The sequence below is a fragment of the Peromyscus eremicus genome, chromosome 17 (assembly GCF_949786415.1).
Source record: "Peromyscus eremicus chromosome 17, PerEre_H2_v1, whole genome shotgun sequence".
Lineage (NCBI taxonomy): Eukaryota > Metazoa > Chordata > Mammalia > Rodentia > Cricetidae > Peromyscus > Peromyscus eremicus.
Window position 1 is genome coordinate 9,363,024 of NC_081433.1, and position 26,750 is coordinate 9,389,773.

Consider the following 26,750-nt stretch of genomic DNA (forward strand, 5'->3'; position numbering starts at 1 on the left):
CGCATGTGCGGAGGCAGTCTCGACACTGCACACGGGAAGGGGCCCGTAAATATCTGCTCTCTCCACCACTGTTGCCCCAGAGTTACACACGAGAGTCTCTAATGAATTAAAAGCCATATGTTGCTGCTGATGTTTTCCACATATGGCCACAACCCAATCTTAGTGGGGCATATGCGCACCTCCTCCCACAGAACATATGCTTAAAGTGCAGAGCAATCCTATTTCAAGAGAGAAGCCCACTCCTGATGCACTCCCTGCTTCCTTCTCGGTGTCTCCTGGAAACAGTAAAAGTAACAAAAATAAGGTGGAGGGGAAGGGGAGGGTAACCTAGATCCATATAGGAAGCAGCAAAACCATCATGAAGGAGGTTATGCTCTGGAGCCTTCATAACAATTGATACAGAACGAGTGGAAATAGAGGTAGAAGAATAGAAATTGCCCAGATCAAATGGGAAATGAGATACGGACTTGGTGAGTAGGAGAGACTCAGGCTGCAGCAACGTTTGCCTCAGCTGCCTCCTCGGCATGGCTCTGTCTGTCACGGATGATCGGAGGTCCCTGGTGCAGGAGTAGGCCTGCCTGTGTCCACTGGCCTGGAGAGAGGTGCTGAGGGTGGAGTCTGGAAGCTGACCAAGCAGTATGCGTGGCTAGAGTTGGTCCTAAGCAGCAGTTGGTGAACTTCTGAATCTATGAACGAGGAGGCTGCTGCACCTCTTCTTGTCTTTAAGAGTGTTTCTGGGCAGGGTGATGTGTGTGCCTGATACACATTTTGCTGAAGTTTCCGAGCAACCTCAGGGTTGAGTGTCAGGGGCAAAGTCTGCCTCACCCTGGGGTTCAGCAGCAACGACAGAACAGCTTGTCTTAGCCTCAGGTGGGAGAACCTGTGACTTTCTTTATGGTATGTCATGCAATCCTCCTGCCTCAGGCTCCTGGGTTCCTGAATTGGTTTTTAATTACTAATACCTCTATTTAACTACACACCCATATGTCTGTCCATCTGTCCGTCCGTCCATTCGTCCATCCGTCCATTCATCCATCCATCCATCCATCTACTTACTTACCTATCTCTCTATATACATTTAAATTTTCTCCCTAAACTGCGCCATATAATTCCCATTACTAAGTGATTGTGTTTCTCACCGCTGGATGCTTGCACATCTCTTCTCACCAAAACCTATTTTCCTGAGGTAGAAATAAAAAGCAGTGTCAGAATTCCAGAATAAATTCTATTCTGCGTTAGTTGAGGGGAAAATAGTCAAACCATCAAGGTAAACAAAAGGCCTGATCGAACACAGGCCGGCTAGCCATGTTCCTGCAAGCTCTGTAACCCCAACCAGAGACTGCTGCTTAGGGTGAGGACAGAAAGAATTGCTGTGAACCAATTAGTGGGAGGGTGACATTTCTCTTTCCTCCTCACCATGACTAAAAGTTTAAAATATTAAGGAAAAAAATCCTATTACATAAGAAGGACTAGTGAGGAGAAGACTTTCATGGGTGTTGATCTTTGCTTCCTCTTTCCTTTTTAAATATGACTTATTAAAAGGGGCACGCAGCCCACATGCCAGGGAAGCATGCACAGAGAGGTGCTGGTCCACTTGGCTTCCCCCAGTGATTTTCAAAAGGAAGTGCGAATGTTGTTTTGCATGCCTCTCTATGGGTGTCTGTTCCCCTTCCTTCATTGTGGAGGGGTTTTATGAGAGCATTCGGTTCTGCCAAAATGCAGTGGGGTAATTAATCTGCTGGTATATAAGTGCTGACTCAGTTGATAGAAGTGAGTGGTTCAGGGGACACTGGCATGTTGTAGAATATTTGTTTAACTATGCAAAGATGTGTTGCATTTATTTAATTATGTAAAGATGTGCCTAAGGCACCTGACTGCTCTAATAAAAAGCTGAATGGCCAATAGTGAGGGAGGTGGTATAGGCCGGACTTTTGGGCAGGGAGAGTAAGTAGGAGGAGAGATTTAGGCTCAAAAAGGAAGAAAGAAAAAGAGACACCAGGGAGACACCAGAGGCCAGCCAGACACAGAGGAAGCAGAAAAGCAGGACATACAGAATGAAAGAAAAGTACAAAGCCCTGAGGCAAAACATAGATGAAGAGAAACAGGTTAAATTAAGAGAGCTAGTGGGACAAGCCTAAGCTAAGGCCGAGCATTCATAATTAATAAGTCTCCATGTCTTAATTTGGGAACTGGTTGGCAGCCCAAAGAAAATGCCGACTACACCAGCACTTACCCAGCATCTATACACCTGTTTTAGATCTGTAGCCGGATTTGCTTGCAAGCCCTGAGGGAGATAGAAGAGGCAACTTTGTCACAAGCACCAGGGATGATCTCCTACATCTACTACTTTTCATGCCTGTTCCTCTGTCCTCTTTTTTTTTTTTTTTTTTTTTTTTTAAAGACTTGTTTATTATGTATACAATGTTCTGTCTACATGTCTGCCTGCAGGCCAGAAGAGGGCACCAGATCTCATCACAGATGGTTGTGAGCCACCATGTGGTTGCTGGGAATTGAACTCAGGACCTCTGGAAGAACAGTTGGTGCTCTTAACCTCTGAGCCATCTCTCCAGCCCCCTCTGTCCTCTTGATGTAAAGATGTGAAGGCAGACAAAAGGGAGGCAATGAACTAAGGGTGCAGTTGGCATGTAATATGTTGAGGCTTCCTGGTTGCCAGATTTAAACTGCATGGTGTCTTAAGAGGCGTTTCACTCCCAGAGAGCCTATGGTGTGGAAAGAATAGCCAGGGTAGCAGCACATGGCAAAAATGTCCCCCGGCCACTTAACAGTTCTCTGGTACCCAGGTCCTTACTGTAGTCAGCAAGGTGAAATACTAAGATGAAAGGGCCAGGTTTGTTTTTCCATATGAGGAACACAAGTGAGAGAGCTTATTTGTAAGTACCACAGCCTAGAACACACTTGCCTATACTGTCCTAAGAACTCAGATCTTCCAGAAGGTATCTACTTCATTGTAAAGGCCTGTTAGTCTTCTAGATGTTATTTTGCATTTATAGCTACCTTGTGTAAGTATGGAGCAGAAATTAATGAAGCAAATTATAGACAACAGTGAAGCAAAGTATGGCTCTTCAAAAGATTAACCTACTTTAATCTGTCAAACCTTAATTAACTGGTGAAGAGAATAGAGAACAACTCAAATGACTAAAATATAGAATTTTAAAAAAAGACATATTAACAACCTTATAGAAACAAAAAGAATTGTAAAGTATTATCCATACTCTTTGAAGAGTGCCTCCAATTCCATGATTTAAAAATAGCTAATGACTTGGACAAACATTCCCTCTAAGAAAATAAATACAGCGATGCAAGTTTGTGATAAGTTGATCAAAATCATTAGTCATAAGAGCAGTGCATCTCAAAACTACAATGGGAAATGGCATCACAGGCCCAGAAATAAGCATGAGGGGCAACATGGAGAAGGTGCAGCCTTGGTGCCCTCCTGAGGGACTGTTTGAGTGCTTACCTCTACGAAAACAGCTCGAGTGTTAGCTGTCCATGAAACTGGAAACCTAGAATTACTGAATTTCCGTGAATCCCACACCCACGCATCTGTACAAGAGCTGGAACAAGGAACCTGTAGAAGTCCTGCAACACATTTCTAGTCACACCGTAGCCAGAGGTGGAAACTGAGCGTGAGCCGACAGTGGCTTAGCAACATATGGCATGTGCATGGGATGAAATATTATACAGCCAGGAAAGCACATCAGTCTTGGCATATGCTACAGTAGGGATCCTCAAAAACATTATACTATGTGAAAGAAACCAGATACAAAATGTCCCAGATTATATAACAGATCCAGAGCCTATGAGGTGATTCTAGCCACAGAGTGGATATGGTAGGGAGTGAGATATGGGACTCCCTTGGTGTGGTTCAACATGTTCAGGAGGAGCAGAGCTCAGGCTGAGTCACACTGGGCATGTGCTAGGTACAGTGTCACTCATACTCACTCTAATGGCAAATAATGTGTTCAGTTTAGCTTACATTTATTTTAAAAAAAAACGGTTTGCAAAGAGAATCATGAGAGATGAAACCCAGATGGAACAGACGGATCTCTTCAACAGCCACAAACATCCAAAGAGGAATCTCTGGGCAGTGGTTGTCAGAGGGCATAACACACGAGGTCCACAGGAAGACACAGCTCGGGGACAAGTGTAGCTGGTGGCACTGGCCTTCTGATCAAAGGTTAGGAAAGCAGGTTGGAGGTATTCTCACCACAGCAGAGCAAGTACAGCAGTTAGTGCTGGGTAAGCAGCTCCACCTGGCCGTCCTACATCACACAGATGCACAAGCCTCACATTACCCACCACACATGAGGCCGAAGTACCTTTGACCTCTCTGTGTGGGGCTGACTTGACTTCCTTTCCACTCACACACAGAGAAGGGATTGCTCTCTCCACACCCCGGCCTGCAGGTGGCATCTTCACATTTTATAACCAGCATCCTTGCAGGTGGAAGAGATGCCTCCTTGGGGTTGTAATCTCTTATTTCTCTGATAGTTAATATCACTGAGTGTCTTGTTACACACTGACTTTTATCTCCTTTGAGGAAATTCCTGTTCAGATCCCTTGTCCAGTTTTCATTGAAGTCGTTTGATTTTTACTATTGTGTTTTCTGAGGTCTTTATAAATTGTGGCTCTTAACATGGCCATCCAGTAGTTCTCTCCTAGGAATGTAACGAAAGGCAATTAGTTCGTTGCCTCACAAAGGTACCTGCACTGCGTGACCATGACATGAGTCACAGATAGCCCAAATGCGGCCCCACTGTGCGTGGCTATCAGCAAAGAAGTGGATGAAGAAAGACACTGTAGTACTTATGTGCGTACACACACAGTGGGGGTGTTATTCAGCTTTAAGGGGAGATCCTACCTTCTGTTCCACTTTGTGCTGGAAATCCTGGCCAGACAGGCAGGTGGGCAGAATAAGTACATTGTACATGCTAGAAGAAAGAAAGCTGCACCTGTCTGCAGCCATGAAATAGCGTGGAGACCGTAAGGAATATATTAACAATATAAAAATGATCACTAGCTCGACAAGGTTGTAGGACACAAAATCTCCATGTGAAATCAATTTTAGGAGGTATGGATCCTTGGTAGAGCATGGTCTAGTGTGCGTGAGGACCTGAGTTAGATCCTCAGCATAGTAGAAGTATCAGATTTCAACAAGTCGTTGTATTCAGGTGTGATTCCACTGACTAATCCAGAAGTGAACAAAATATGAAAACATAGCAAGAGTAGATAATAGATACTCTAAAAGCTCAAAATATTGTTGAAAGAAAGTAAGGAAGAATAAATTAAGTCATTGAAAAGAATGATCATAGATCAGATGAGAAAATTGACCGTTATTCAAATTAAGTCTATCTGTAGATTTAAAAGTCCTTTTGAGGACCTAGTCTACCTGCATTTCAGAAGTGGACAAATGAAGGGCTGGAGAGATGGCTCAGCAGTTAAGAGGACATGAAGACATTGGTTTAATTCTCAGCACCCATACGGCTGCTCATAACCATCTGTAAGCTCTAGTCCTGGGGAATCAGACATCCACTTCTGACCTCCAAGGATACCAGATACTTTCTTGTTACACAGATATATATATATGTAAATTTTAAAAAATTTAAAGAAATGGACAGATGAATTTTCAAATTATGGAAAAATCATAGACTCAAGAAAGTCAAACCATTGTAAAGTGGAGCCCAGAACGTCTGGCAGGTATTAGATATATGACTTGTAAATATTTTCTCTAATCATTTGGATTGTCTTTCTGCTTTCTTAATGTTATAATTTGATATATAACTTTTTGAAAATATGATGAATTCCATTTCTATTTTTTCTGTTTTGCTTTTGTTTGCTGCAGTAATTTAAAAAAGAAAGAAAAGACTCACTCAAGCCAACATTCGGAATTCCCTTTTTAAGGGTTTCATCGTGTTGTTTATCAAATTCCAGGTGTCAATCATTCAGTCATGTTTCCCACCTCACAACTTTTGAAAATATGGTGAATTCCCTTTCTGTTTTTTTCTGTTTTGCTTTTGTTTACTGCTGTTATTTAAAAAAGAAAGAAATGTCAGTTATTGACCTTGGTCAACCAGAGTTAATTGAGTACCTGTCTGTCAACTTTTTGACTACCATGAGGATAATTGTAAGGTCCCCACAAGCTCAATCTGTTCTCGTAACACAGAGTGACCTAACTTTGTATGTGAAGGTGATGCTTTAGTCTATACTCTGCATCGTGGTTCTTTACACAGGGTAGCAACTGTGAGTGTCTGTGCATGGCTGTAATCCAGACAACAGCGATGATACAATAGCATGATGTACAAACAGGTCATGACTGTGACCAGCAGAGTCTCCTTCAGGGGGATTCACAGTTACTAACCTGTTGGCAAAAATTCTAATACTCACCATATAAACTTTGTCACATACAACGAACAGGTCATGATTATGGCCAGCAGGGGCTCCCTCGGGGAGATTCAGGATTACTGAGTGAGTGACAATCTTGCTCCTGCATCTTAAGTAAATATTTGACTTAAGGGAAACATTCTCATTGTTAGTGCCCTTCTCTGGACAGGTGCCCTCCTTGGGGGTGGCCAAAGCTGTGGGAAAGATCACATAAACAGTGTAGGGAGAACAACTGTATGCTCTCTGGCTCCTCTCTGTGTCTGTTCCTGAAGGTCTCCTTTTCTAAGGACGTATGTCATGGTGGCTCAGAGTCACCCCAGTAAAATGAGCCTGGCCTCGTCTTAGCCATGAGTGTTGGCAGTGGCTTCACTTCCTAGAAAGGCCGTGATCTCAGGACTGGACTTGGGGCTCTGCACGTGAGCTCAGCCCATAGCAGCTGTTCTAGTTTTGAAATATGAAGCTGTCAGGGAATGACCTGAAAAGTCTCCTTATGATTCAATCTCTGTGGCCCTTGACAGGGGCTTCAAGAGCCTTCGTCAGTTCACTGACGGTGCTCACATTTTTTTTTTATTTTCCAGACTTATTTATTTTTATTGTATACGTACGAGTGTTTTGCCTGCATATATGTTTTTGCACCATCTGCATGCATGGAACCCATGGAAGTCAGGGGAAGGCATCAGAGTCCCTGGAAGTGCAATTACAGATGGTTGTGAGACACCATGTGGGTGCTGGGAACTGAGCCGAGGTCCTGTAGAGGAACAGCCAGTGCTCTTAACCACTGAGTCGTTTCTCCAGTCTCGCGTTTGCATTCTTAATACTTAACGCTGTAATTCCAAACCTCTAAGACTCAATTCTGTTTTGTTTCTTCCTTGGAGCTCTACCCACGCACCCAGTGAACATACAGCTAAATCAAGTAGACTTTGGCTCACTTTGAAGCAGTTGCCACTGTCCTCTCCTTGAGGACCCACCAATGGCGGATACTCTTCACCCTGGGCTTAGTCCTCTGTTGTACACTCTTGTTTATCAACAGAAATGACGTTTCACGGTTGCTGTTCATTTCTCCAGCAGGAACGTGATTTTGACTTAGGTTAGTAGAACCTGTCTAAGCCATGGCAGTGCGATCATGGAGGCACCGTAGTGGCCCTGTTTATTTTGTGTGTGTGGTTCTATGTGTATAGTTGCACGTGTGTGGGCACCTGTGTGTAAAGGGGACAACCCCAACCACAGCTGTCTTTCCTCAGGAAGTGTACACATCATTTTTCAGAGACAAGGTCTTTCACTGGCCTGGGACTCACCAAATAGAGTTGGCTGGCTGGTGAACCCTGGGATCTCATCTCCACCGCCCTAGTGCTGGGGTTGCAAGTGTTTGTTACCATCTCCAGCTTTTTTGTGTTTGTGCTGGGGCCTGAACTCAGCCTCACTTGCAAGGTAAATGCTGTACCAACTGAGTTACTTCCCCATCCCTAACCTTGTTTACTTCTAATATTTGAGTCACGCACACCCTTGTCTGGTGAGTCCCTGCATACCACTGAGAAATAGACACACATGCACTTGTCACACTGTTAAAATGGCTGATTAAAAAAATGGATTTGGTGTCCTAATGTACAGCCCCTCAGTATCAACACTTCCTCTCTTTTAAATAGTTCTTCATGGCAGGAGGCCATCTTTAGGGGCACTGAGGGCAAAACTGTGCATTGAGATGTTGCTTTCATGATTGACATTCTACAATAATTTGATATAATGGGATTTAATTTGTTTGTAGATAAACTTACCTAAAGAGATCATCAGGAGAACAGAAATCTCATAGCTTACATAAGCAACAGAAAATTAATTAACATGGAAGTGCTAATTAGTTTCTCCAATTTGTGGACTTGTGAGAGGCTTCAGAGATGGGAGGGGGCAGAACTGGGGATCAGACACGAGAGCCTGAGATCAAAATGAGGGGCTGTGGACCTGGCCGGCTGGGCAAGGGTCCTGCCTCGCTCTGTCTGTCTTCCCCTGCCTGCCCCTGGGGGTTGTGCTCTGCAGAGTTTCTTCCTGTAGAGCTGACTCCACTTGTGTCTTAAAAACATTCTATCTCTGATGTGTTGTCCTACACCCACTCCACATCCTCAGCATAATTGTCCTGGCTGCAGAATTAGGTTTTCTCTTAAACGAGCTCCCCTTGGAGCACTGTCCCAGTTGACATTGTGTAGTTGATTCTTAGGGTAAATCCTTGCCTCACCCAAAGGTATACATACTCCAAGAGGAGGGGCCTCCAGTGAGTGGGTAGATGGATGCATGGATGGTTGAATGAGTAAATGGATGGAGAAGCATTTCCCCTGAGGCTTCAGGCACAGTCTTAAGCAAGTGCTTCTCTAGAGGGATAATTCTGATCTCCTGGACGAACTTGGGTCCTTCTTCCCCCATTTCCCTACACTGTTTAATTTTGTTCTACTCTTTCTGTGTGTGTGTGTGTGTGTGTGTGTGTGTGTGTGTGTGTGTGTGTGTGTAAAGAGGTTCTACTTACTTCTTGTGGGTCGAGTTAATGAGTGTTTATCAGTGGATGCTGAGGGGAGTAAGGACCAGGAGCTCAGGTTGTCCTAAGTGTCTACTCTGCTATTTTGTTTGTTGGGATGAGAAGCCATCGCCAACAGGACAGCTGATGCCCTTCTGCTCTTCAGGGTGTCTGTGCATGTGATGAGCACCTTGGTGCATCCACACGCCCTCAGGAACCCACACTCTTGCATCGAGGTCATTATCTGCATTCAGCTGTCCCGAATCTCCACCCAGTGGGGAGCAGTTAGGGACTGAGGGTGTGGAAGGTCAACAAGGTACCTCTGGAGACATTAGCTTAGGGGTAGGTCACATGTTTTCCCACATAGTGGGAAATTCCCACTTGCTAGCCACGTGGCTATGGAAAACTGCTTTGACTTTTCCTGTTTGAGGAAAAATAACAAATAACATCACTCAAGTGGTCCCATGCAGCCTGGGCCTGAGAAGACAGGGCTCAGTTCCATGGCTCTTCTTCAGAGTCCTCCAAGGGATTGACTTCACTGGTGTGTCCTGTTTTGCTTTCATTTTATGGGGACAGGTTCTTACTTTGTAGCTCAGGCATTAGCCTCTTGAGGGCTGGGACCCCAGACGTGCGCCCCTTCTCTGGTGGGTTTGATGCTTTACTTGGTGCTTCTTGGCCTTGAAAAGATGTGCTGACATGGAGTCATGTTATGTCCCTGTGTCCCCTGGTTCCCCACAGCTTGATCTTTCCCATTGCAATTGTCCCATCATTATTTAATTACTCCTTCTTCCTCTCATGATAAATTGTGAAGTCTTTTTTTTTTCCCTATTTTCCTCCCATGATATGAAAAGCAGAGTCACTGAATAGTTTTTGGGTTTTTTTTTTTTTTTTTTTGGCTTTTCTCCATATGGTCTTCTCCGTTTCTCTAAATCAGATTTTAAAATCAATCCACACATTCCCCATTTTTCACTGCCAATTGTACAGAGACTGTCCATCCCCACAACCATGGCCTTGGTCATGTTCCTCATCCCTCAGGGTTCCTCATCATAAATCCTTCACCTCCTCTGTCACCCTTTGGACCATCATGCACTGCTACCAGAGAAATCTTCCAATAACCCAAGTGTATTATGTAACTCCCACATAGCCACCCTGGCCTGCTTGATTAAGGCAAATCTTCTATCATTTCTTCTTTGTGGAAATAAACTGATCACACACCTCCAGTGTCACCTGGCTTCCTGATGTCCAGTTTTCTGTTCTGGATACAGCATAAATTTTTGAGCTAAGTCTGCAAATCATGGAGCTCTCTGGTGTGGCTGAAGTCTCTCTCTCTCTCTCTCTCTCTCTCTCTCTCTCTCTCTCTCTCTCTCTCTCTCTCTCTCTGTGTATGTGTGTGTGTGTGTGTGTGTGTGTGTCCGTCCCTTCCAAGCATTGCATGGTCAGAACCTTGCATTCGGTACAATGTGTGGCATGCCTAATAAGTGACTGTTGAATGAATGGTGGTTACAAATCATGTCACTTAACTACATTGTTGACCGAACTTTACTGACCTGAAGCCAGCTGACTCATCTCCTGGGGAAGAAAGACAAAACAGTTAGGACACAATGAGATTAGAGCATTGTAAAAAGATGCTGTTAGAGCTGATTTTCTCCAAGTTCCAGTGTTAAAAACAATCTCAAACAATGGCTAGCCTTTAACACATGACTACTGGCTAGACACATATAAAAGTATGAATTTCAGCTCCTACCTCCTGACATAAAATTAGCTCAAAATGGACCAAAGTGTAAGAACTAATATTGTGAAATGGCATAGACACACTTTTTTGTGACTGTAGAGTAAATTATCAATAACGGAATATCAGTCAACTGGTGTGATCAAAGTGAGAAGTGTCTGTGTGTCAAAGTGTCTGTGTATAAAAGCATCCATGTGTCAAAGTGTCTGTGTGTCAAAGTGTCTGTGTGACAAAGTGTCTGTGTGTGTGTTAAAGTATCTGTGTGTCAATGTGTCTTTGTGTCAAAGTGTCCATGTGTCAAAGTGTCTGTGTGTAAAAGCATCCATGTGTCGAAGTGTCTGTGTGTCAAAGTGTCCGTATGTCAAAGTGTCTGTGTGTCTAAGTGTCTGTGTGTCAGAGTGTCTGTGTGTCAAAGTGTCTGTGTCTATGTGTCAAAGTGTCTGTATGTCAAAGTGTCTGTGTCAAAGTATCCATGCATCAAAGTGTTCATGTGCCAAAGTGTCCGTGTGTCAAAGTGTTTTGTGTTCACCATCAATAAAGTGGCATAAAAAGACCTCAGAATGGGGGACAAATTATGTATCTAAAAAAGTCTATCTATAAATTGCAAAGAGTGTCCATAATGCCACCGTGGGGGGTGGGGGGAATAGTGTGTCCACTTTGGAAACATTACATATTAGGTTAGCCTATGACTTGAAAGTCCATTTCTTGTTGTACACCCAATACCCAAGAATGTGTGTGTGAATGTTTATGGACACATTATTCAAAGAGTGAAGCCTATCAAATAACCGAGGGATGGATAAAGATTAGTAAATCCAATCAATGACGTGTTACCTGACAATTAAAAATAATGAAATACCAATGCATACTTCAACATAGATGAACCTGGAAAGCATTCAGTAAGTGAGCAAAGCCAGGAAGAGAAAACATGTAGGATTCCGTTTAAGTGAAGTGCTCAGAGTAGGTGAATCATATAGAAATCGGTGGTTTGGGGACCTCGGGTAAAGACTGGAAGTGGTTAAAGAGTGTGCATTTGGAACTGGCACATGGCTTGGTGAATAAAGGGATTGGCTGCCAAGTCTGAGGGCCTGAGTTTGACCCTTGAACCCACATGATGGAAGGAGAAGATCAACTCTTGAGGGTCATCTTCTGACCTGCACATTGTGTTGTGGCAATTGTGTGCATGTGCACACACACAAATAAATGTAGAAAACATTAATAGTGTCTGGATTCCTTTTTAGAGTAGTAGAAATGCTCTAAAATTGATGTTTTAAAATATAACACTGAATATGGGTTTTAGGAGCCCATATTTTAAATGAGTTTATCACGTAATAAATGAATGATACTTTTTAAAAATGAATAATCATTTTCCAGGCAGAGCCAGGAAGGAAAACACTCCCTGTACTGAGCATCACTGGTACGGACAGAGATGGTGGTAGCCAGGTGTGATCTGAGCATGACATAGTTAGGTGGTCTGGAATCTACTCCAGGAGGGCGGAGGTGTCTCTGTTCTTGGTGAGAGGGGATGGCTTGACCTCAGGAAATGAATCTTTTGACATGAACAAGGTGAAGTAATGGCAACACTTCTTATTTCTGCATTGAACTTTTCTGTGGGAGCTGTTCCTGCTGTTTTATCCAGTTAGTAACCCACAACTTGAGATAGCACAGCTGGCCTACTAAGCGTTGTGGTTGATTGGAGTCAAATTCCTACAGGCATGTTCTGTATACTTTGTAACCACCTTATGATGTTTGATCTGACTAGGATATGAGTAGTTTACCAAATTAAATTATAACTCATAAGAGACCCTCACAACTAACCAACTGTGAAGTTGTAGCCATTTTCTGTCAAATCTGGAAATGGTAAAGTTACTTCCCTACCAGATTCAGGAAACACATTAGTAGTTCGTCAAATCCCACCCCTCACACTTCCTCTGTCTTTGTCCTAGACCATGGCTGCCTAAGTCCATGGACTTCTGGCCTTCTTGGCTCTTCTCACCCCTGTCCCTTGAAGGCAGTGATGCAGAGCCCCTGGATCCAGAGCTCATACATGCTCTTCTCTCAAGTTGTAAAATTAGAGCATTAGGAACCCGTATTTAAAGCTAGTATTGGCTTCTGAGAACTGAAGGCTTCCCCCAGTGTAGCTCTGATTCCAGCTCCAATCTAAAGTATTTTGTAGAGTTAAAAGCCATTTCAAAGATTTACTCTGAAGAATGTATTCAGCATAGATTAAGACATGTCCCAAAGACTATGTGCTTTTTCAAGAATGTTTCATTGCCTTTCAATTTTATGATGGAATTGGGCAAACTACCCTGAATTCCTAATGAGAAAAGGTGAGAGAAATAGGGGGAAAATGGGTTGTGGTAGGTCAGAAAATATACCTAGAGCTGATGCTGTTGTTAATGGGAAGTTGGATCTGGAGGATCAAAAGTTCAAGGTATACCTGAGCTAGAGTAGGTTCAAGGTCATCCAGGGAAACCTTGTAAGACTCTGACCCAAAATAAAAACAAAAGTAAGAAGAGGCATGGGAAGCTACCTGAGTGATAGAGCACTTTCCTAGCATGTGAGAGGCCCTAAATCCAGTCATGAGTGCTGAGAAAAAAATTCTAAATAAAAAGGAAAAGAGAAGAAAATAGAAACTACAACTTCAAGTAAAGTTGAAGTGTGACAGCCACTGGCAAGTCCTGTGTCTCCCCCGGAGTCCTCCCTGAAGCAGCAGAGTAAGGGACTCGGGCCTGACAGATAAATAACAGCCCACACACAGAGCACTAAATCATGCGTGCTGTGGAGTCCTGCGAGTCTTGCTGTAATAAATGAGCACCTGCGACGGACAAAGAAGAAGCCTGAAAAATAAGTGATATTTTGCTGACACTTTGGGAACAAACTAAGGACACGATGGGCGATGACAGGGAACAGTTTTGATGTAGAGGTCCGTGTGAGAAGAGTTATGGCAGAAGGAACCGAATGTGACCTTGGTGCAGCCCGGGGTTCCTTTTTACCCCTGCGACTGTCTGGGTTTTGAGGGCATACCCCAAGCCATTGCATGTCACAGACCTTGGGGACTATTGGCAGCTTTTACAATTCAAAGTTTTTTATTTTGAGAATAATGAGAAAATTGGGCCAAGTCTCTTGAGATCAGTATTTATTTTCTGTGTTTGATAACCAGAATATATATATATATATATATATATATATATATATATATATATATATATATATATATATAGCTGAACACATGTTTTAAGAAGCATTAATAAAATTCATAAGCAGCTGGTGACTGTCCCTTTGTAACTTAGATAATCACAGCACACACATGTTTTTGTCTATGTGTCTTTCTCTACATTTGTGACATTTACATATATTTAGAAGTCAAGTCCAGCTGTGTATCAGCCAAGGAGCAGGCCCTGGAAATGTCAGGCTTTGCCTGTTTGTTCTCTGAGCCAGGGGCAGAGTCCAGGGATAGAGGACCCCTACTGTGAGATACCCTCTGAGGAGAACAGAAAGGACATATGACTTCCAGGGGGCTCTGGCGTCACTACAGTGTCAGGTGTCAGCCTGACCAAAGTACTGTCAGGAAGACATGGGAGTGGTTGGTTGGTTGGTTGGTTTGTTTGGTAGACTTTTGAGTTGTGGTTTGAGAGGTTTCCTAGCTATTTGCTGGATACAGGGGCTATGGGGAGAAAGCTTGGCCTCATTCCTGATTCATCCCTGATTCACCGTGTAGACAGTGCTGTTTCCATGGAGGCTTGGGCCACTCACTTCCTAAAACACCAAATACAGGGAAAACCAGCTACTTAGTTGAGATGATTCAGATGTGGACAAAGCCTAGAGCAATGGTTCTCAACCTGTGGGTAGCAGCCCCCGTGGGAATCTAATGACCCTTTCACAAGGGTTGCATGTCAGATGTCCTGTATATTAGATATCTACATTGTAAGTCATAACAGTAGCAAAATTCCAGTTGTGAAGTAGCAACGAAACAGTTTTATGGTTGGGCATCACCACAACATGAGGAGCTGTAGTAAAGGGTCGCAGCATTAGGAAGGTTGAGAAGCTCTGGACTAGTTTGGGGCTTGGTCAGCTGGAGGGTGGGAGAGAATAACAGCTCCAAGTAGGGGAAGTCCCGTTGTCCTGATGCCCAGTGCAACCCCTGCATGAATTTGATGGGTTACCTTGATGGTGACAGGAAAGGGCAATGGGGCCCTCCCCAGCAGCTCTGGGCAGACAGAACACTGAGAACCTGGCCCTGATCTTTGAACAGTGACAGCTGTAGAACCTTGCAAGAGATGCCAGAGGAGGAGGTGGCAGGAGAAGGTGGATGAGAGGCTGCTGGGTCCATCATGGAGCCAAATGTATAACTCTGTCGTGATTCGCTGGCTTCTCCAGCCAGCATCTGGGTTAGGAAGGTGAATTTTGGAAAGCTTTGACCTCAGAGAATGGCAGCCAGAGCTATGGAACCAAGTGAGTAAACCCGACAAAGGAGTGAGCAAGATCAGGATAGGGATCATGGCCTCAGGAGAGGTTCCTCATGTTGACTTGTGTCTTAGGGTAACTAGTGCTGTGATGAAGTACCATGACCAAAGCGGGGAAGGGTTCACTTTAGCCTACAACTCTAAGGTCACACTCCATCACTGAAGGAAGTCAGGGCAGGAACCTGGAGGCAGGAGCTGATGCAGAAGTCATGGAGGGGTGCTGCTTACTGGCTTGCCCCTCATGGCTTGCTCAGCTTGCTTTCTTACAAAACCCAGGGGCACCAGCCCAGGGATGGCACCACCCACAATGGGCTAGGCTCTCGCCCATCGATGGCTGGTTAAGAAAATACCTCACAGCTGTATGTTATAGAGGCATTTTCTCAGGTGCAGTTCTCTGCTTTCAGGAAACTCTAGCTTGTGCCAAGTTGACCTAAGGCTAACCAGCACAGCTTGTGATATCGAGAAGTGGGACTGGGATCAGAAGGCAAGGATGGTGGGCGCTTGCTCGGTGTGTTTCTTGACTATGATTGGGTTAACTGGAAAAGACGGCTGTATCCTTGTGGTTTGTGGGTAGGGGTTGGCAAGGGCTGTGGCATTACCATCCTTGAGGAGCCTTAGATTTTATGACCGTTTCCCAGAGCAGCCTGGCCCATTAGAGATATTGCCACTTCCACCTGTGGGCTGACAGCGAGGCAACTGTGTCAGCTGCCCAGAGGTGGACACAAGGACCACAAGTGGAATTCCTGACTAAGTAGCTTTTGATGGACCCTTTGTGAGTTATCAGGGAGGTCAGAACGCAGCTTCAGTTTGATTGCACTTGTGTCGTTCTGGGGTGCCTGTCAAAGGCTGCCGAGAAGCTAGAGTGCTCTGCTGGATGAAATATTTTGAAACTTGTCAGAAACTAGCCGTTTCCTTCAGGACGACATGGCTGGCCACAGGCCAGCTGCTCATCTTCTCCTTCACCGAAGGGAGAAATAAGAGGGCTGGTTGCCCACACGGGAGCATCTCGGGATGGATACAGCCGAGTCATGAGCACCATCCAGTTCCGCAGATAACTGTGGTGTGAAAATAAAATAAAGCATCGATTTTCCTTGGGAAGCCACTAGTTTTGCTGATCTTCAATCCCAGGTGCAGTCTGCGGGAGGGAGCACGTATTTGGATTGAATAATAACCGGATGCTGTTTCCCCCGGAGAGTCTGATAATTATTTAACATTCTTAAGCCAGTCTTATTCTGAGTCAGATAAATGTGCCCCCAGAATCATTCCAGCAAATGAGGCATTTCAGAATCAGTGGTTGGAATGCAGGGGGCGGGGGAGCAGGGGCTGTGAAATCATTCACTGAGGACCCAGCTCTGTAGTGGCCAGTCCGCTTCCCTGCTCCTGCTTTGGAGCCCAGGCACAGGTGCTGTTTGGAGAAGGCAGCCTAACCTCTCTGCCAGCCACTGGGACTTTGTACAGTTGGTTCCCATGGCTGTTACTTTATTAGAGCCACTGACTTCTGGGTTTACCTTCATGGTGTTTTAGTTCACTTAAAAAGTCAAATTAGGATTTTATTTGCATGCCATCATTACAATGGATGAGCCTCCCTTCACTGTGTTTACCGTAGGCAATGGGGCCCTCCCTGTCTGGAGCTTCCTAAGGACTTCCTTTCTGACGTGAACTGTTTCTGTGCGCTGAGTCCTAAAGTGAGCTTTCCAAGTTTGGTGTTCTTTCTGTCTCAGATAGTGTCCATACCTAGATGACACCCTAGTCACCCAGACTCAGGCTCTCTTCTTCTGGGAAAGGCCACGCCTGCCGCACACTGTTCTGATTAGCTCCAGTTGATTCTACCGGCCCCTCACAGACCTGCTGTGCCCAGTGCCACTGGAGGATTTGTGGGTCCTGAGAACATGCCTTGTCTTTCAGAGTTCTTACTCTTACTATGGTATGATTGAGTCTCCCATCAGTACCTCCTGAAGTAAGATAAATGTGGCTTTGTAAACCAGTGAATTCTGTCTTTAAATTGCTAACATTTGCAAGTGATTGGAACACGCTAGGTTTGGACCCAAGATCATCTCATCTATTTCTAGAATGACTCAGTAAATGACTGAGTAAAGCCTGTTGCATACAGAAAATAGACAAAGAGTAAAGTTACTGTCAAAGGAAACTGCTAAGTGGACTCAAAGTCTCACCCATTTTCTGGTTTCCCTTACCATACAGTCCCACAGTACTCGGACCACAACTCTTACCTAGAGGTCGCTTCTGAGAACCTCCTGTTTGCCACGGCATGTAACACAAATCTTAAAAGGTCTTATTAATCAAAATAAAAAAACAAAAAAACCTGGAGCCGGATATTGGGTTGAAAGCTGAAAGATCAGAGAAACAGAACAAGCCAATCACATTCTTACCTCTATGAAATCCTCAGCCTCAAGAGCGAGACTTCTTGTTTACTCTCACGCCTCATATACCTTTCTGTGCCCTGCCATCTTCCTTCCTTCCTAGTGCTGGGATTAAAGGCGTGTGTGCTTCCCAAATACTTGGTAGCAAGGGCATGAGATTGCAAGTGTTGGGATTACCTAGTGTGGCCTTGAACTCACAGAGCTCCAGAGATCTCAGTCTCCCAAGTGATAGGATTAAAGGTGTGTGCCATCACTGTCTGGCCTCTATGTCTAATCTAGTGGCTAGCTCTGTCCTCTGATCCCCAGATCAGTTTTATTGGGGTGTACAATATATCACCACAACACCAGGCTTTTCCTTGCACATGTCCTAAGTGTACGTCAGGAGCATATCGCAAACACATGGTCACCAGCACACACATCTATACATACTGGGTTTTATGAAAATATTACTGAATGAACACTAAAGGTACATTCAGGAGCTGGGAATGTAGCTCAGTTGGCAGATTGCTTGCCTGGCATGCACAACACTGTAAACTGGACATGGTGGCACATGCCTGTAATCTCAGCACTTGGGAGGTGGAAGGAGGAAGATTCAAAGCAAGCCTCCACAATAGTGTGTTTGACGTTAGCCTGAGCTATGTAAGATTATGTCTCCAAACGTAGAGCCCGGAGATGGCTTAGCAGATAAAGGTGCTTGCTGTCAATCCTTACAATCCAGGTTCAACTTCTGGGACCCATATGGTAGAAAGGAAGGACTCCTGAAATCTGCCCTACAGTCCCCACACTTGTGCTGTGGCCTGGATACACCTTTACACATCCTGGCATAAACACATACACAGTCAAATAATAGATACAATGTTAAAAAAAGATCAAAAGAAAGAAAAAAAGAAAAACATTCAAAATGAAACTGAAAACAAAGTCCAGTGTTTTGCCCTTTCTCCTTTTATTTTTATGTTTGAAATGTTCCACATGAGCCAAAAGGCCCTATTGTAAAAACCAGTTATGATTCACAGGACTGTCGCACTGATTTATAGTTAGGTTTCCCGACTTGTTAGGTCAAGTCCTCTTGTTTTTAGTCACGTGGTTGCATGATTGTATCATGTTGTTAGAAGATTGTGTGTGACATAGCCATTCTGCCATGTGGTGACATAGCATGTGTTTTGTGACCATATCAAACTGAGTTCGTGGGCGAGTGACGCCTGGCCCCAGGTCTCAGCAAAGGCTTTTCTGGTTTGTGGATCTCTGGCTGAATCACAGTTGGGGTCTGCAGCAGTTTCTCACTCCTGGTCTTCATGTCCAGGGGCAGTCAGTCTGGGGCATTGCCTGGGTTAGACAGGATGAAGAAGAACATTGGCAGTATTCCATACACCCACATGTCTGGTCATCACATCTCAGGAGGGATGGAGGGAATGGGAGAGAGTAGGGAAAGGCTAATTAGTATCATTGCCAAGCACCCATCATCTGACCTGGTGCACCCACTTTTCACAGCCTCCAGACGCCATGCCTCCTCTTGCCATCCTTTCTGTGCCTTTCCCACTGCTGGGGATCACCCTGAGAGGCATCCTGCTCAGAGCAGTGTCACCTGTGGCATGCAGAACTGACCGGAACATGGATTTGAATGAACATGGTTGGCCCTTGCCAGAAATTCTGGATTTGGAGATTGCATCTGAGTCAGCAGCCATGCACAGGGGCTTCTGTGCACTCAGAGGTTCTTTCCTCATGGGCTTGGGGTAGGATAGAGCGTCTTCATCTCTCCAGTCCCTTAAACCACCACCACCTGCAACTCTCACCCCCGGCTGGCAGGAGAAAGCAGGTGTCTAGGGGCTCTCGCCATGACGAAGCATGGAGAGGGCATGCTTGTTGCTTCCCATACAGAGTTGGAAGGGGCCTCTGTTAAAATATGTGGGTGCACTTAACGTTCCTTCTATAGATAGGTGCTTTTGCAATTCACAGAGGTGGTTCCTTCTTTCCTGAGGGATTAAAATAAGGTACTTACCATATGCCAGAGAACAGTGGGCTTGGCTCTGTCTGTTCACACTCCGAAGCTCTGGGAATAACCAGATTCTCGAGGGGCTGCATCTGGTGCAGGTGTGTGTAGAACACACATGAAATCATGGGCAGATTTCCCAGTCTGTGTTAATAGACCATAACCTTGTAGAGTTGTCTCCTTATTTAAATGAGTCCAGTAATGGTGATGAATTCACAGTTTATACAGATCAATTCTCATCATACCCTGCATATTTTAAATAAGTGTTCCTTGGGAAGAATGACCACAGACCGAACCCTGTCCTGCTGGATTCCATAGGGGCACTGTTCATCATCATGGACTCCTGTGAGATTCAACCTTTTGGGCTTGAGGAAGTCAAAGGCCAAGGATGGAGGGCTAGGGAAGGATGGGAGGCAAGAGCTTGCATATCCTTGCTCAGTAACTCTAGTTGGTGGGACATGAGCTGCCATTTAGTAAGGCCCAGTATTGGCCACCCTGTACTGCACCATACAAGTCAAATTCAAGTACATCCTCATAACAGCTCAGCCCGTGCACTGCCTTGCATGTGGCAACTCATCCATCCTTCCATATGAGGGGAAGAGGAGTGGTCAAGGTTCTGAAAGGTCAGTATCCCTATTGATCCAGGATCTCTGGTCCCCTGGCAGGCCAGATGCTGAACCCTCTAAGTAGCCAGTTTGTCTCCCGTCTCCTCCTCAGTCGGTGTCACACCCTCATGTAAAATGGTCACTTTTCCTGGCGAAGTATACTTAAAGGACAGCACCATCGCTCTCCCAGTGTCTCCACTGGGGTCTTAGAGTCAGAGGACAGAGTTACAGTGAGCAAAGAAGTTAGCCACACTGGTTTCCCTCTGCATAGACAAGGCTGGGTTGAGATGCCTTGCCATTTTAGACCAGATCTTATTGTCTTACCCACTGGCCCCTGGCTTCCTGATTCTGTAGCTGAACCTCACAGGTGTGGACTAAGTGTGTCTGTCCTGCCATTTCAGCATGTCCTAATAGCCATTCACCTAGGGGAAGGACCTCCAAAGGTCTCTATCACCTGTACTCTGCTTGCCACGTGGCCATTCCCAACTTATCAGGAATGCTCATATTTCTCCATCTTGAAACACTTCCCTGCATCTTCCCAGCGCTCCTAACTCAGCATTCAGATTTATGCTCCGTGTCAAAATATTCAAGACAATCAACTGATAAAAGGAATGTTTTACTTTGAGCCATGATGTGAGAGGTCCATGCTCATTGGCCTGTAGTGGCACAGTGCTCCATGGTGGAAATACATGGTAGAGAAGGTTTCTCTGCTCAAGGTGGCCATAGAGATAGGAATGGTTGGAGTCTTAAATTACCTAAAAGAACATGCACACAACATCCGACTTCCTCCCACTAGGCCCTACCTTCTGAAGATTCTGCTGTGATCCAGTAATGCCAAGAGCAAGGACCCAGAAGTCCTTAGCACTTGGGTGTTTGGGTGGCAGTCTGGATTCACAGTATATCACAGGAAACATGGTACATCTCTCTGTCCCCCACCACATAATGTGCTCCCCAACTCACTCCAGGAGCTTTGGACATTTGTTCCCACTGGATTCAAATTGCACTTGCTGAAAAGCTTTCCTAGTTTTAAACAGTTTTTTTTTTTAAATGTTTCCTAATTTATGCATCTCCATTCCATAGGCCCCAATCTTGGCGGTTACTACCTTGTACCCAGATCTACAGTTTTAAGGTTGTTTTACTCAATCCTAAGTTTACTATATCAGGGAATTATGTACTTCACATTTTTTGTTCCCATTACCAGTGTTCAAAGTTCTCATATGGAAGGAAAGAAACCTGTAGTGATATATTCAGTGGAGGTTTTGTGTGTATCTACTTTTGACCAATGGCAGGTAGGTGTTTGGTACTGAATGTGATACCAGGTCCAAGCCTGGCCCCAGCGTCTCTTAGAAGCAAAGGCCCTTTGCCTCCTCCTAGCCTCCAGCTCATGGCTTCAGTACCTTCTCCCTGCAATAGTCACTCTTTCCCTGCAGCTCCTTTCCAGGAAGTCCACGGAGTCTCTTTGGACTGCCTCAGCAGTTCCCTGCAAGTCCTCACAGGCCAAGAGCTTCTGTGTAGTGTGCTTGGGGCCTCATTATTCTATGCTGGTGAAGTCCTTGCTGTCCATGGGGCATTTCCCTGTAAGCTATATGAACTTCTCACCAGACTCCCAACTATCAGATGTAGTCAGCACCAGGTTCTAGGCTCATGTGGTTATTCCAGATGTTTCTGGTGGTCATGATGTTGCTGTCCAGAGAATGTGACTTGGAACAGTAGAAGCAGGTTTTGGCCCAATGTGCCTTCTCCGTATGGACTATTATAGTCCCTTTATGTCTGTATATGACACCTGCATCAGAAATCCCAGAACAATGGAACCAGGGACACTTGGAGTCATTTACTTCAATCAAATTTCAAGGATGTGTTTGATGACAAGTACTATCAAACCTGTCACTGCCACTTGTCAGATGCCAGCTGTGAGCTTTCATAGAGACACGCACCGTAAATGTGCTCAGAAGTAATGAGCGTCATCACCCGTCCTTGGGATCTTCTTGGAAATAATATTTTAAAGCCTGAGATGTAGATGCACTAATAATTCAGCTTCAAGTAGCACCTGCTCGAAACTTTTGTCCTGAGGACATTAATAGGACACTGGCTGAGCTGGTACCTCGATTCTGGGGACTTCTGGGTGATCTTGACTTGTAGGTTCGAATTCACTGAAAGCCACCTTGTTGTGCTGTCACAGTGTATCAGCTGGGATAAGGTTAAATCTCTGGGGAAAGATCCTAACCATGGGTCATGGCTGGCATGGATTCTTGGCGTTGAAATCCATGGCACAGAGCCAGGACTAAGGTCCAGTTTACATACCAGGAAAGCAGCGGCATTGACTTCAGGCCCACAGAGCAGGGAAATGGGTTGGTTACTGCTGAAGGTAGGGCTGGGTATTGATCTTCTATGCATAAGGCTGTAGTTAGCCACGGTGGGTGCCCTATAGGGCACATTGCTGCCTTGGGCTCTGTCACTGTTCTCCTGAGGTCTGGGCCCCAGCATGACTGTTACCTATATGTGCGTAGCATTATGTACCTAGCTAGGCATCATGAAAAGTTCTTGTGGTTTAGTTTAGGAACTTCATGCTCAAGTTGAGGGGCTCCTTTCCTGTGGGGATGTATCTGGGCCTGAGTTTGAGCATTGAAAACAAAACAAAACACTGGCAGCATAGGTTCTGTGTGTATGTGTGTGTGATGAATGAATGACCGAGTGAGTCTATATGTGCATGAGTGTGAGTACAGAGAAGACCACATGTGGTGATCGGAGAACAATGCCTAGTGTTGGGCCCCACCTTCCACCATGTTGGAGACAGGTTCCTGTTGCTCACTGCTGCATGTGCCAGGGTAGCTGGCCCATATGATTCCTATCTCCACCCCCCCCCCCCATATTTCTGTGGGGGTATGCTGGGATCAAAGATGTGTGTGCTACTGCTTCTAGCTTTTATTGGGTTGTGGGGATTTGAACTCAGGCTGTAGAGCTTACACATCAAACACTTTACCCACTCTATGGAGCTAGCCTAGCATAGGCTTTTACAGCTGTATCTTTCTGCTTGAGATCAATGAGACAGGGCCACAAGCCAAGATGGCTCCTAACTCCTGGATGCTGGGGTAGATGTTGAAGCTGAAATAGGTTATGTTTTTGATTCTTGGCTTTTCACGTGGGAGTTCCTGCTGGCTGTGTCAGCATAAAGGGAGCATTGTCCCACTAATGGCCTTGTGCATATTTGTCGACTACCTCCATGTAAGTTTTAGCGTCTGTTTCCAATGGGGCTCGTAAGTCCCTGTCAGATCTGCATCTCCCCCAAAAAGTGTGTGCAGAGTCGACACATTGCACACTGCCTGCTGCTTTTGTATCACGTGGGTGCCGTGGGATACCACTGGGCTTTCTGCACCCCACTGTGTGTCTTTATGTCATTGTACTTTCGGGTATGTGTCTGGTTACATGCTGAGGTTGCCATGTGTATGCACCCAAAGTGTGTGGGGGAACACACAGAGGTTACCATGCCTGTATACCCCAACATTGTGTCTAGGTGGACACAGAAGTCATCATGCCTTGGGTACCCCCTTATATGTGTCCAGACATATAAAGGTTACCATGACTGTGTATCCCAAAGTATATGACTGATGCAGAAATTGCCCTGCCTGTGCATTTCAAACTCTCTGGATATACAGGTCACCATGTCCTCTTACCCTATGTGTGCTTGGGGCAACTGGATGCCCTTATGCTTTGTGTACCCTGTAGTCAGCCAGAGTCAAACTTTGGACCCTCTCCCTGCTCCTCAGGGATATCTTTGGCTTTCTCATGTCCTAGAGTTCTGGGAATGGATAGTGTGTGTGTGTTTTAGGTTAGCTCTGGACTGGAAGCAGTAATCAGTCTTCCTACACTTACATCTATACTATGGGTGCTATGACTTCCCAGTGTTATATACTGCAGACACCATGGTCCTAAACATCTCTGTCCATTCTAAAGAACCAACGATGGACTTATTTATGGAGAACTCAGTCAGAACCAGTGGATTTTAGTGTCTTCGTTGAGATATGATATACTTTCTGTATCTAAGATCATCATCATCACAACTGCAACTCTAATAGAACTGTAATCAAACGATTAGCTATTGAAAATAGTAACACCACCATTTTAATTTCATCTAAGTAGCTTGCAAGTGTTGAGCACTGTATAGTTATGAAAATGTATTTGATGTGCACTTATGCATATGACAAAGAAGTTGTTATCTTTATATAAAGTATAATGTTCAAGGCATTTATTTGCAAGTCTGGGTTTTAGATAAAACTTGCTGAACTGCTAGGTCAGAGCAGCTCTGGGCTAAAGTCTCGGGGACTCTGGGTAGTGGAGCTCCAGTTGTGTGAGGCGGCTGTGGCTGCCTGCATTCATGACCAGTCTGCAGTCACAGTCATGGCTAACCCTTCTCTCTCTCTTCTCTCTACAGAGTCTCAGTGCACGCTTTGTGGAGAGCCAGAGGGTGAGTACCTCACTTCTGCTCTAGTGGGTAGGGCACCAGAGTGTCCCATGCGTTGGCTTGATGGTCACACACTGCTTCAATGGATGCGTGCGACAGTTTTGAAGTTGAAAGTGTATTGTTTGTGGTGTTGATGGGAAATGTGAGTGACACAGAACAGAACACATGAGTGGTAGGTGGGAGTTTCTCTCTGATAAGAAATCAACATGGTAACCCGTTGGTAATATTTTCTTTTCTGTATTGTACTTAGAAATACAGAAAAGAAAATATAAGAAAACTTATAGCCAGTTTTCTCCAGGTAATAGATGTCAATATGCATTTGCTAGCTTTAAAAATATTACCCAAAGCTTCCGATGAAGCTCACATTAAATGAGGCTTTGTGAAATTATTCCTAACTGCTAGTGACTGAACCTGAGGGAATGTGCCCTTGAGAACAAGCTGTCTGTCCTAACAGAAATTTCAGCCAACTCCTACAGTTGAGACATTTGGGAGTGGAGCTCCTGGGCTGATGCGCTATTCAAACTACATTTCAAAATAGTGAAAGCACATTCACAGTGTTTCAGTGAGTGTGATGAAGAAGAAAGAAAATCCAGGAGCCATCTTGCCCCTATTCATGGGGACTCCCGAAGCTGGGTTTTGATTTTGTGTTTTAAATAGGACAACCAGCTACAAAACTAGCCACCCTGGGGCTCTGGGGAGACACAGGAGCTGACTTGGGGTCAGAGTCTAGCCCCTATTCCCTCTCCTAGTATGAGATTACTGGCCCCAGAAACCTTGGGTGTCAGAAGATCAGCAATACAGAGCTAATCTGAAAGTACTAACTGGTAGGCGATTTCTTCAGTCTGGTGGCAAAAGAGTATTTTGACAAAGTTTTCCACATTCTTTTTGCATCACTAACTGTACAACACAGATTCACCTGTGATGAAGTCCGGTGGTTTACATGAATCTCTGTCCCTGGTCTTTCTAGGATTATAAGAAGTGTGTCCTTCAAAGGGACAATCCCCTCCCTGTCTTACGGATACTGTGAGAATCCCTAATTGATTTGGTCCTTGGACACTGGGAGTTTAATCATTTCTTACCATTATGGCTTTTCTGTGTTGTTCCCAGCCTGGGAGCATTCACTGTGTTCTGGCTTCGAATCGGATGTCTTTGTCCTCTCCCCCACTTCCTGTTGAAAGTTCCAGTGTGCCGTGAGCCCTAGAGAAGATAGGAAGTAAACCTGTGTCGCAGCTTGAGCAGATTCAAAGGAGTTTCATCTGCCTTTTCTAATAACACAAGTGTTCCGTCTGCTGGGGGTAGTGCACTGCGTGCGATGTGCTGTCCCCAAGGGCGTCTTCCAGTTCCGGTAAAGCGTGCTTTGGAGGTTGGATGTAGGCTGGCCTTGGCTGGAACATTACAGGCAGAGTGGTTGCCGAGAAGGGAGATAGATTCCTTTTGAGATTTCCCGGGACAGTGGTACTGTGTCCAGGAAGGACCCAAGTCTCTGCGTGGTAAGAGTTGTTGTCCCTCCCCGCAGCGACGTTGGAGGGTAGGTCCGCATCTAATCCTAGACACTCGAGGGTACTACCCCATGCCTGTCCTTGTTTAACCTGCACATCACAGATTTTGTCAGCACACACTCATGTGTATTGCTCTAGGATGGAGCAACTTGTAAATATTTAAGAGGAGCCAGGCTGGACCTCATGTAGGAGTAGTTACAGCTGGCCAAGTGGAGGGACCTGGAAGGTTAGGAGGGACCTCCAGCTCAAGTGGAGGTCCTGGTCTGCATCTTGGTGAAACTGGCTGCTCTTGCCTTCCTGACCGGACTCCTCTGAGGCCCTCCCAGGGGCTGATTCAGTTGTGCAAGTCCAACTGTTCCAAACAAGAGAACGGGAGGCAGGGCTGCCTGGGCTCAGCTGGGCTTTGTTTTTCAGAAGCACCAGCAAATGAATATTCATAGGTTTTTAAATCATTTAAGTAATTAGTCTAAGTGAGAGCTGGCCGGGTATAGTGAGTAGAATTCAGAATCAGCTTTTTTTTTCTTCAGTGGTGTCTATTCGTTCACTTATAAATGCCACCACACAGAAGGGATCAGAGCCAGAGGACTCTGCAGTACAAGGCTCAAAGCTGGACATGCCTCCTTGAAAGGACCAGGTTGAAAAGCGGCTGAGGGAGCTTCCCCCTCCTGTCAGAAAGCTGTTAAAGCCCTTCCTGGCTAACCAGTGAAGTGGGGAACGCCTATTTGCATTTT

At 45.1% G+C, this 26,750-nt stretch overlaps 1 long non-coding RNA gene across 1 annotated transcript in view; it reads left to right on the forward strand.

Annotated features, from left to right (window-relative positions):
• LOC131894402 (uncharacterized) overlaps nucleotides 1-24,523 on the forward strand; it is a 385,440-nt gene extending 360,917 nt beyond the window's left edge. Inside the window, exon 4 of the long non-coding RNA XR_009374909.1 lies at nucleotides 24,491-24,523. This is a non-coding gene — a long non-coding RNA (uncharacterized LOC131894402). The remainder of the gene's footprint in view (nucleotides 1-24,490) is intronic.
• The last annotated feature ends 2,227 nt before the right edge of the window (nucleotides 24,524-26,750 follow it).